Source organism: Pleuronectes platessa, chromosome 7, assembly GCF_947347685.1.
Source record: "Pleuronectes platessa chromosome 7, fPlePla1.1, whole genome shotgun sequence".
Classification (NCBI taxonomy): Eukaryota; Metazoa; Chordata; class Actinopteri; order Pleuronectiformes; family Pleuronectidae; genus Pleuronectes; species Pleuronectes platessa.
This window is the reverse complement of record NC_070632.1, coordinates 5,836,181-5,845,883: the sequence shown is the minus strand read 5'-3', so window position 1 is coordinate 5,845,883 and position 9,703 is coordinate 5,836,181.

Sequence of the window (9,703 nt, the reverse complement as noted above, 5' to 3'; positions counted from 1 at the left end):
GCTGCGAGCTTCGCTGTATCTTCTCAGTCATTAAGCGTTGATTGGGTTAACGGGGGTAGAGCCCTGGATGCCCAATGAAAGAAGATTCAAATAAATGACTTTCATTCACAACAAATAATCTCCCAATTAAAGAAACTCTGTCCTCCGGGCGCGAGAACACGAGCTAGTGCCGCTTCAGACTTATTTTTACGAGACAGAACTCTGCAGCAGCGGCCACCAAGCTTGTGTGCATGTGTGTGTGATGAGCCAAGGTCACTGCAGAAGAACATTTAAGTGGTAACACTACAGGGGGGGGGGCTCGCAGACTGGAGCTCGTTCCAGCTCTATGATTAGTGACTTGTCCCACACACCTATACACAGTGTTTTCAGCCTTATTCTAACCTAATGGCTAATTTTCTAAACCCAATCTTCACCTTAGCATTTAAGGATTTATTTTAGTAAGATAAGCCCCCATAATGTGACTTAATATAGTATGAGTCTACAGGTCGCCAGAATATGAGTGATAGTCAGACAACAAACACACACACACACACACACACACACACACGCACGCACAAGGTTGTGTCTCCGTGACATTCCATTGATTTCCTGGAAACTTATTACTTAAACTTAACCTAAACTTCCCTCACCTTAAATCACGTCTTTACCTCAAAGACCTACCTAAAATGTAATGATTCACATAATGCAGACACACACACACACACACACACACACACACACACACACACACACACACACACACGCACACACAACTCATTACCGAATGTGAATGTCAGTGGTTTAAGTCAGTTTTCTGCTCTTGCTCCTCCAGCAGGTCGCAGTGGGACAAACAATGACTTGGCTCTGTCGATCCAGAAACAATTTGAAGTGAAGCTCCGGAGCCGTAATACATATTTATACGTCTAGCCTGACACAGCTTGATTGGTCTCCGATGATTTAATTAAAAGAAGTGTGAGGTTGTAACGTGTGCACAGCTGCTTCCTGGGCTGAGGAAGCTTCACACTGTCGAGGTGTTTTTCTGAGCTCATTCTCAGGCGAGTCAGGCTCAGTTAAACTGGCCCTTGGCACCGTCCCCACCTGAAAAAAATGGCTAAGTCAATGATCATTAAGGACTCGAGCCTGCTTCAAAACCAAACCATGTACTCGCACTCATTCACAGCAGCCCACACACACTGCAGCACGCGCTTCACAGCCGCACACGCCCCTATAGCTCGCAGATAAACCTCTATCCATTATCTTTTCTCAGCCCTCCCAAAGAATGGTTAGACGGCCTTGTTTTTAAGCTGAGGGCGAATAACTCAGCTTAATAACTGGTGAATGAACAGGGGAGGGAAGAGCAGGGAGGAGCGGATCGGGCTGACGGCCTTGTCAGAATTCTGCGGACTCAGCAAACCCAGGGGGAAATAGATCGGAACTTTTTGACGTGGACAACCATTAATCCAGGGATCAGCTCGTCCTCTGCCCCTTGTGAATGGGAGAAAAGGTGCATGACTAATGGCCTCTCCACTTTCCCCCCCAGTTACTTTTGTAGAAGTGATAGAAAGAAAAAAACACGTCAATGCCTCCTGTCACGAAGCACTCTTATATCTAATTGCCCACAAGAACAAAATGTTCAGCTTGGAGGAATTTGACCCAGTTGGAGACGACAGGGGTCGTGTTGGGAAAAGGTTGAACAGAGTCATTCTCCCCATAATTCTCCATTTATTTCTATTTCCTCTCGCCCAACGTCAACTGGGATTGGCTCTCACCTGCCGTGACGATTAAAACATAAGCAGAATAGATCATGGACGGATGGATTTAAATTTCATCATCCTTATTTTTGCTCTTTGTAAATATGTGCCTCACCTTCTAAATGGTTTCTGAAATGCCATTTGTGGGATTTACTTATTTTTAAACACTATTGTGATGATTTAATTTAAAGTCCACTGTCTCCTTGCGTGACCTCGTCCTTTCCAGCCCTGCGAACCGTCTCAACGCCCTCCACCCCTGCCCCGGCAGCCTCAGCCTTTCTCTGTGGCCCTCTCCCAGAAAGCACAGGTGTGTGTGGGCTTTGCCCAGATGGCGGCGGTGTTGTTGGCGCCGAGTGGAAGCCGGCGACAAGTCGATTGCACCGACACGGGTCATCCGCTGGCCACGCAAAACCTTTTCTAACGCTACAGCTGAAACTTGAATCAGAAGTGTTGCTGTGAACGTGTGGGCCACTAAAATAAATATTTGATGGCGAGGATGAAAAAGCAACGCTACTTAAAAAATCTCAAAGAGATCATAGCAAATCAGGAGCAGAGAAATCGCCACAGATTTTGGTTTTGTGTGAAAGAGATTTCTTCTGCTCAATCATCTGCAACAGCAGTGATTAAACTGCTGCACAGCTGCTGGTATTGCTGGATGACTAACGCCCTTCTTATCCAGGGACAGACACAATATTTGTTTCCAGATCAATGGCTGCCGAAGTGAGACACATCCCCGTTTCCAATCACAACACCAGAGCAAACAAGTGCAGCCCTGCTCAAACCCCCCCCCCCAGGCTCTCCACTCCCAAATGCATTTGTTTGAATCATCAGAGGATTAAGCGTCTAATTATGAAGACTTATGCAGAGACAAATAGTGTAAAGCACAAGGTATGCACAGCTCAGACAGAATATTAGTGTGCTCTCACCTGTGGATGTGATGCTCTGGTATCCAGGTGAGAGAAGTGGTAAATCAAGTAGAGCAACTAGGTGTTAACCAAACAACCAGTCGTGCAAAAGCTCCCCGGGCACCTGCTCTATAAACGTGCGCATGTGCAGTTTTTTAGTGAAACCAAAGGCCTCCCCTTTGACCTATATGTTTAGTCAACAGCCTGACACCACATCTCCTTAGTTGCTGACAAAGCCAGAGCACAGAGAACTCAGTCTCTCAGGATTCCTCAACTTCACCCAGAGGTTTGAAAGAACACAAGGGTCAACTCCTATTGGTCACTCTGGGCCCAGGACCTGTGAGGTCACCAGGCCGATATAAGGCCACTTCTCACTCTATCTCTTTCTTCAATCCGGTGGGTGGAAGGCTGCCAGCCTGTCCTCCTGTATCGCCGAGGGGAGAAGCCTGATTTCTCCAGCTCGCATATTCCCTACGCATCCAACTCTATGAGAAAAGGAAAGGTGCAGCTTCCAGCTCATCTCACCAAGGAAACCTCCTCGGAACTCAAGCTCTACCAAACTCCTGGTAGTGACTCGATGTCCTGCAGGAGAACTTCAACCAGCAGCTGAGCCCACAGCTCAACAGAACCGCGAAGGCAGAAACCATACGACCAGCCGGAAGACTTGAATTGATAAATTGTACTGTTTTTCATTAATAATTTCATTATTCTTAATTGATAACTTTATCGATTTAATTAATAATTATATTATTTTTAATAAACAATTGTATTATTTTCATATTTTATGATTATTAATAATTAGCCAACATCAAGTCTACCTATTATTGCACAGCAGGGATGTACTAGTGCCCTTTCATGTCATACTGGTTTATGTCACTTGTAAATCTACCAATGCAAAGCCATAAACACCAATTGAATAAACATTTTTTTTGCATTTTCTAATCTACACTCCAATCATTAAACTGCATTAAACTGAATAAATACAAGCTATTGAAGTTCATGTGTCCTGCAACTCCAAGTCACTCAGAGAAGGAAACTGAAAAGCTAGTAACCGTTTTAACTTCATCTGGGGTAAAAATGTATTTTAGAACTCTATGATAGATAAATAAATACACCGGAGGCAAAACAGTGAACAGCATTAAGCAGCACTTTATATCACCACTCAGATTTACATGGTTTTGTGCCAAAATGAAGGTCATACACAAACTCTTCAAAATTATGTTTTCCTCAAAAAAGTCACAAAGTCAGTGAAGTAAAAAAAACTATATATACATGTTTATAGTGTTAATATCAACGTGTGTGTGTGTGGAGATACAGCTGTGTTTGGTCTGGGAGTTAATGAGTAGCATCCGCTGCTGGTGGAGGATTTTTTTTTATAAAATGAAGATTCCAGAGGGGAATAGCTCCCTCGTGTGCTGGTGGCAGCCCCTCACCCCCCACAGCGACAGGTGGAACAAAGAAGAGGCTCATGGGAAGTGGAAGAAAGGAACAGAGAGGAGAAATGGTGGAGGGCTAACAGAAATATGATAATAAGAGATATTTTACATTGACTATGTTTAACTATGTTTAAAAGATTAAACGGCCCCTTATGTCATGGCAAACCATGAGCACAAACTGTTACCTACTGGTGGCGCTATAGGATAAATCAGGTGATCGCAATAATCTCAAGGGTTAATTTCCTGGAGCACTTTGAATATCTGCACCAATTTTCAGACAATGCTTCCAGAAATGTTCAAGATACATCATCAGAAACCAAACAGCACTTCAAGCACTGTTGTGTTACTACATGATATTGTCCTGTTCATATATTGTCTAGTGTCCTTGTGTCACCGTTGTCTGTGTCCGACATGAGCTTATCCACGCTGCACAGAAACTGAATTGCTCCAACTTGATGTGTGGTCCTCAATATATGACTCTGAGGACTATGGATTTTCCAACAGAACAGATTTCTTTGTATAAGTTTTGACGAGCTGATGGTGCTGAAGAAAAAACTAAAAGGATATTATATTTTATGTCAGTATAAAAGTTCATTGCAATTCATCAAGTTCACCAATCTGCTGCTTTTATTCTAAACAGCTTCACTGTCACTTTGTCACAATTAGAGACAAACAGGCAGAGGAACATTGATTAGAATATAAACATCTCTGATAAATGAGCCTTGTAGGAGTTTTCATACAATTACATCATTTACTCAATGAAAGTTGCATCTCCCTTGTTTCTAACTGTTATTTCAAAACAGCTGGGTTGTGTTTTCTCAGAGAGACGCACTTTTTAGTTCAAACTCTATGGAGCACTGCTCTGGGATAGTGATGGAGTATGAAGAGTTTTCTCTGATGACTTTTTGTTTTCATTATGGCCTTCGTAGCAGCTTCTGGTTGCTTCTCTCCCTCTCCATGTGTCTATTTGTGTGTGTGTGTGTGTGTGTGTGTGTGTGTGTGTGTGTGTGTGTGTGTGTGTGTGTGTGTGTGTGCGTTTATCCAATCTTCTTTCAAGGGAGGTGAATCATGAGAGTGAAGTCGACAGCACCCTAACATCTGATCCAGAGTCCAAGCACATAGTCCAGCTCATTACAAAGCTGCATAATAAGCAGAAAAAAGAGACTCCTCTTCTCCGTCCTCTTTTATCTTTACCCCTCGCTGCTCCTCCGTCTCTCCTCGTTCCTGTCGCCCTGAGAGAACTCTGTCCTCCTGCAGTTTTACATCTTCATCAAGCCTCCCCACCTCCTCTGATTCCCTACTCTGCACCACAACCCAACTTTCTCGTGTCGGGGCAGAAAGCGAAACAACTTTTGTTGCTTTTATTGACAATTTACGTAATTCAGTGAATTGCTGTCCCTACAGTGAGTCAGAGTTGGCAGGGTACCCCTTCATAGATTTTCTTCACTTTTCTATTTCATTTCTTTAGATTAGGGGGAGAAGACACTCTGGGACTCTTTCAGCTGATTAAAATTCTACATCTACAATCTGTGCCACGATGTTCTGTCCACAGTGATGGTGGAATATAGGCTCTACAGGGGGCGTCCCTCCTGATGGCCTGTGTCAGTTTGGCTTAATTGGATCCACTTCTTCTCAGAAATCTTGTGGTGTGCATCCACCTTGACTCAAACACCAGGGAGCAAAGGCAGACTGATCATATCTCATGACCAAGAAGAAAATTCAAAAAGACAAATTGGAAAATGCCAGCAGAGGAGCACAAAATCTCTGGTGGAGTTTCCCAGTTTGACCTTGAATGCAGCACATAATGGCACAAGAGCACATTAAAAGCGCCGCCTCATGTCTCATTGTATGATTGACAGCCACTGCAACTTGATTCTTTGCCTCTTAATATTCCGTAAATCAGTACAAAGTTGGAAACCAACGTTTTTCATCGGTTTCATTTGTTTTTTGATCTATTTACTACATTTTCTCGGAAATAGTAGAATTTCAAATTGTGAAAAATAGTTTAAATACTGTGACATGTTGTGATGAAGATGACTTACTTAACATGATCATAAATAAGTTGAAAGACTATGAAGAAAGAGGATCAGTTTCTGGAAAACAAACCATATCTCTTTCATTAACGACATTAACTCATTATCATCATTTAATTTCTTATTAAACAACTGCTGATAAAAAAACTAGACGAAGGGGACCTACCTCAACTGGGTCGTCTTGAAAGCCGAAGACACAGATCTCCCTCCAATTTCTCACAATGAAAATTTCAAGCTGCTCTTTAATTCAGGAGAACATTCAGCGACGGGGGCAGAACAGAGGCCGGGAACAAGTCGACTTCATGTCCCTACAAACACACTTTTTCCCTTTTCTTTATTAAAACCCTTTCAAGGTTAAAGAACCCTGAAAGTCAGTTACTGTCTTGACTATTTAAATCACAGCGTTTCTTCCGAGCTCAGACGAGCCAGCGGCACTTAACTGTAGCTGCCGAGCCGCCATCAGTATATAAATATAGGATGAAAGTAAAGCTGGCCATGAATTTTAAAAAGCTTCCTCCCCTCCTGCTGCTCCTCGTGTCTTTCAGTGGTTTGGGCTGTCGGGAGACGTGTTGGGTCTCCGCGGTGTTAAAACCAGACAAAAATCAGACGTAGCTCCGGGAGATCACTCGGTTCACTAACTGAGTTTGAATCCTCTCCGGATGAAACCCTGTGCTGCCATATGCACTGAGAATTTTAAAGATATTGTTTTACATCTCTTGCCTTGGGTGAGGAGAGACAGTTGAAACCACTCTCACGTCTCTGTGGTGAATATTCAGCTACACCTTGTTATATACACACTGTGGCTATGCCCTACAGGCTAGATGGAAAGTAGGAAACGCATCTCAACGGTTGTGATAGGACGTGACTGAAAAGATCCAATCAGCGAGCTTATGTTAATGTCTAAGGTCATTGTCCTCAAACATCTCTGTCTCTGCCCGTCCAGACTAAAACGCAGCCACAGAGTTTTCATACGAAAAACTAGCTTTTCCAAACTTCTCCCTCCAGGTGTTACACTAAGCTTAGCCCATCGGCTGCTAGCTGCACCTCATTCATGTTTCTTAGAGTTTTAGACTGGGATGATGAGAAGATTAATATCATACATTGCCGTTAACTAGCTAGAATCAATCAGCTTGGGTTTTTTTCGTAGCGTAGAAGCAGGGGAAGCCAGATATAGCTAGCGTTTGCGAAAAGAGATATAGACAACAGTTGCCTTAAGAAACCACATTTAAATTAAATACATCCCGATTTTTATACAATCAAATTGCACCAACTCCTAAATATAAATCCCATAAATCTAGATTAAGATTAAGATACATTTATTTATCCCAAACACATGGACAGACACACTCATGCAGTTGAGGGGAATTTGTCCTCTGCTTTTAACCCATCTGGTGCAGGACACACCGAGCAGTGGGCAACCATGTACGGCGCCCGGGGAGCAGATGTTGGGGGGGTAAGGTGCCTTGCTTAGGGGCACTAGACAGGGTAGGGAGAATCCTCTTGGATTTTTGGACAGATGAAAGTGTTGTTCATCCAGGTTCGTCTTTTTGTTGTTAATCCGTCCAGCTACTTTTTTTTTTGTTGTTGTTTGTTTTGTTTTCTTGTTGTTACTCCGTGGAGTCGGACCAGAGACCTTTACTGCCCATAGTCTGATAGCTTGAATCTGTCTGATAACTTTCATAAAAATTCAAATATTATTCGGAAATCTGTAAAACTTACTTTCTGTCCAATGTCCCATCCTTCCACCAAGTTTCATGGAAATCCCTTCCGTAGGGTTTGTGTTATCCTGCTGACAAACACACAAACCAGCAAACAGACTTTGTTTTAATATTGCTGCTTATTGTCGTGTTCATCACTTTGTCTCTGACTCATCATCCTCAGTCTCTCTGAGGCCCCTGCAGGAATCCTCAGAGTTGGCTCATTAATAATACAAATCTTTCCTAAACAGTGATACCTCAGGATTGACTTACTGAGAGGCTCTTTACCCCAAACTGGATCCTTTAGCCTGCAGCCATGAGAGAAAAACAGAGAGGCGTGGAGCACAGGAGACGACGAGAATTCGAAAACAACATCAACTTACTTCTCCTCTTCTGTTCCTTCTCCCCCTTTTCCCATCGCAAAAAGACAATCTCTAGGTTTGTCTATATAAATGTCACGACGATAAGAGGGAGGCAGGTGCCACACATGACAGACAATCCATGTGTCTGCCAGGTTCGCCATCATCATCATCATCATCATCATCATCATCATCATCACATTCCATTTCTACCGCGCCAGCCCTGCAGCACCAGCATCCTCACTTCACCAGCTGCAAGAAAACACACATTTGCAAGTTAAGTTTGATTTTCGCCGTCTTCTTAATCACAATCACAGTCTCACAGGAGCTTCCCAACGCCCACAGTGCGGGAACAATGAATGCATGAGGTGACCCCGTCCAACCTCAAGACTCTGAATGAGCAAGAAAAACTCCCACTAAAAACCTTGATCTACGTTGTGAGTAGGTGTGTGAGCGAGAGAGCGTTTGTCCGTGTGCATCTGGGGGAGAGAGAGAGAGAGAGAGAGAGGGAGACAGAGAGAGAGAGAGAGAAAGACAGAGATGGCTTTACAAACTTTTGATGGATCGGTTGAACTTCTCCAACAAGTTCGATGTGGCTGAATTCATTATGCGCGGTGCTGTTGCGTGTTGGTGTTTGACTTTCTGGATGACAGTAACACTGCTTCGGATGAGCAGTCATGTAAATCTAGTTAAGAGGCTGATTTTCAGAGAGATGGACATGAATAGAAGCAGCGAGGCGTCAAAATCGGAGAGTGAAATGCAGAAAGGAAGACGGGCTGACACGGCCGCGGAGGGACACTCGTGAGAGAGCCGTGCGTTTTTGTTATTCTGCGGATCGCCGATGTCTCCAGGCTCACCAGGCCTGCAGACAAGGTCCTAAGTGAAGGATACAAGAGCCGCAGGAAACTAGATCCCCCCCCGTCCCCCAACGAGATCCAGGAAACAACCTGCATGTTTGTGTGTGTGTGAGAGATAGGAATTGCCTTGCCTTGTGGGGACCTGAGTCTGATTACGCAGTCACATTGGAGTTTATAATGAACTAATGGGGACAGAAAGCAGGTCCCCATAAGTTAAGTTAGGTCAGGGTCTTGGTGGAGACACTACTGTGTGTGTGTCTGTGTTTGTGCGTGTATGTGTGTGTGTACCTGTCCTGTACAAACATCTTTGTGAGGACCGGTCCCCACTTTCTGACCTGTGTCCCCTTTGGGTTAGGGTTAGAATAAGGTTGAAGTTAGGGTTAGGATAAGGATAAGGCATTTAGTTATGATGGTTAAGGTCAAGATAAGGGGCTCAGGAATGCATTATGATAAAAAAGTGTCCACAAGATAGAAGTATGAGGTTGAGTGTGTGTTTGTAGAAAAAGTGTTAGTCTGTGTGTGTTTGTGTGTGTGTTTGTGTGTGTGTGCAAAAGCTTTATCTTAATCTAAAAATAACTTCTGAATGGAAAAACAGTTACCAACTCTTCCTGGTGGCGTCTAAGTGGTTTTGTTTGTGAGGAAAAACCGGTTTGGAGTTATTGTCAGTTTGTGATGTGTCTTAATAG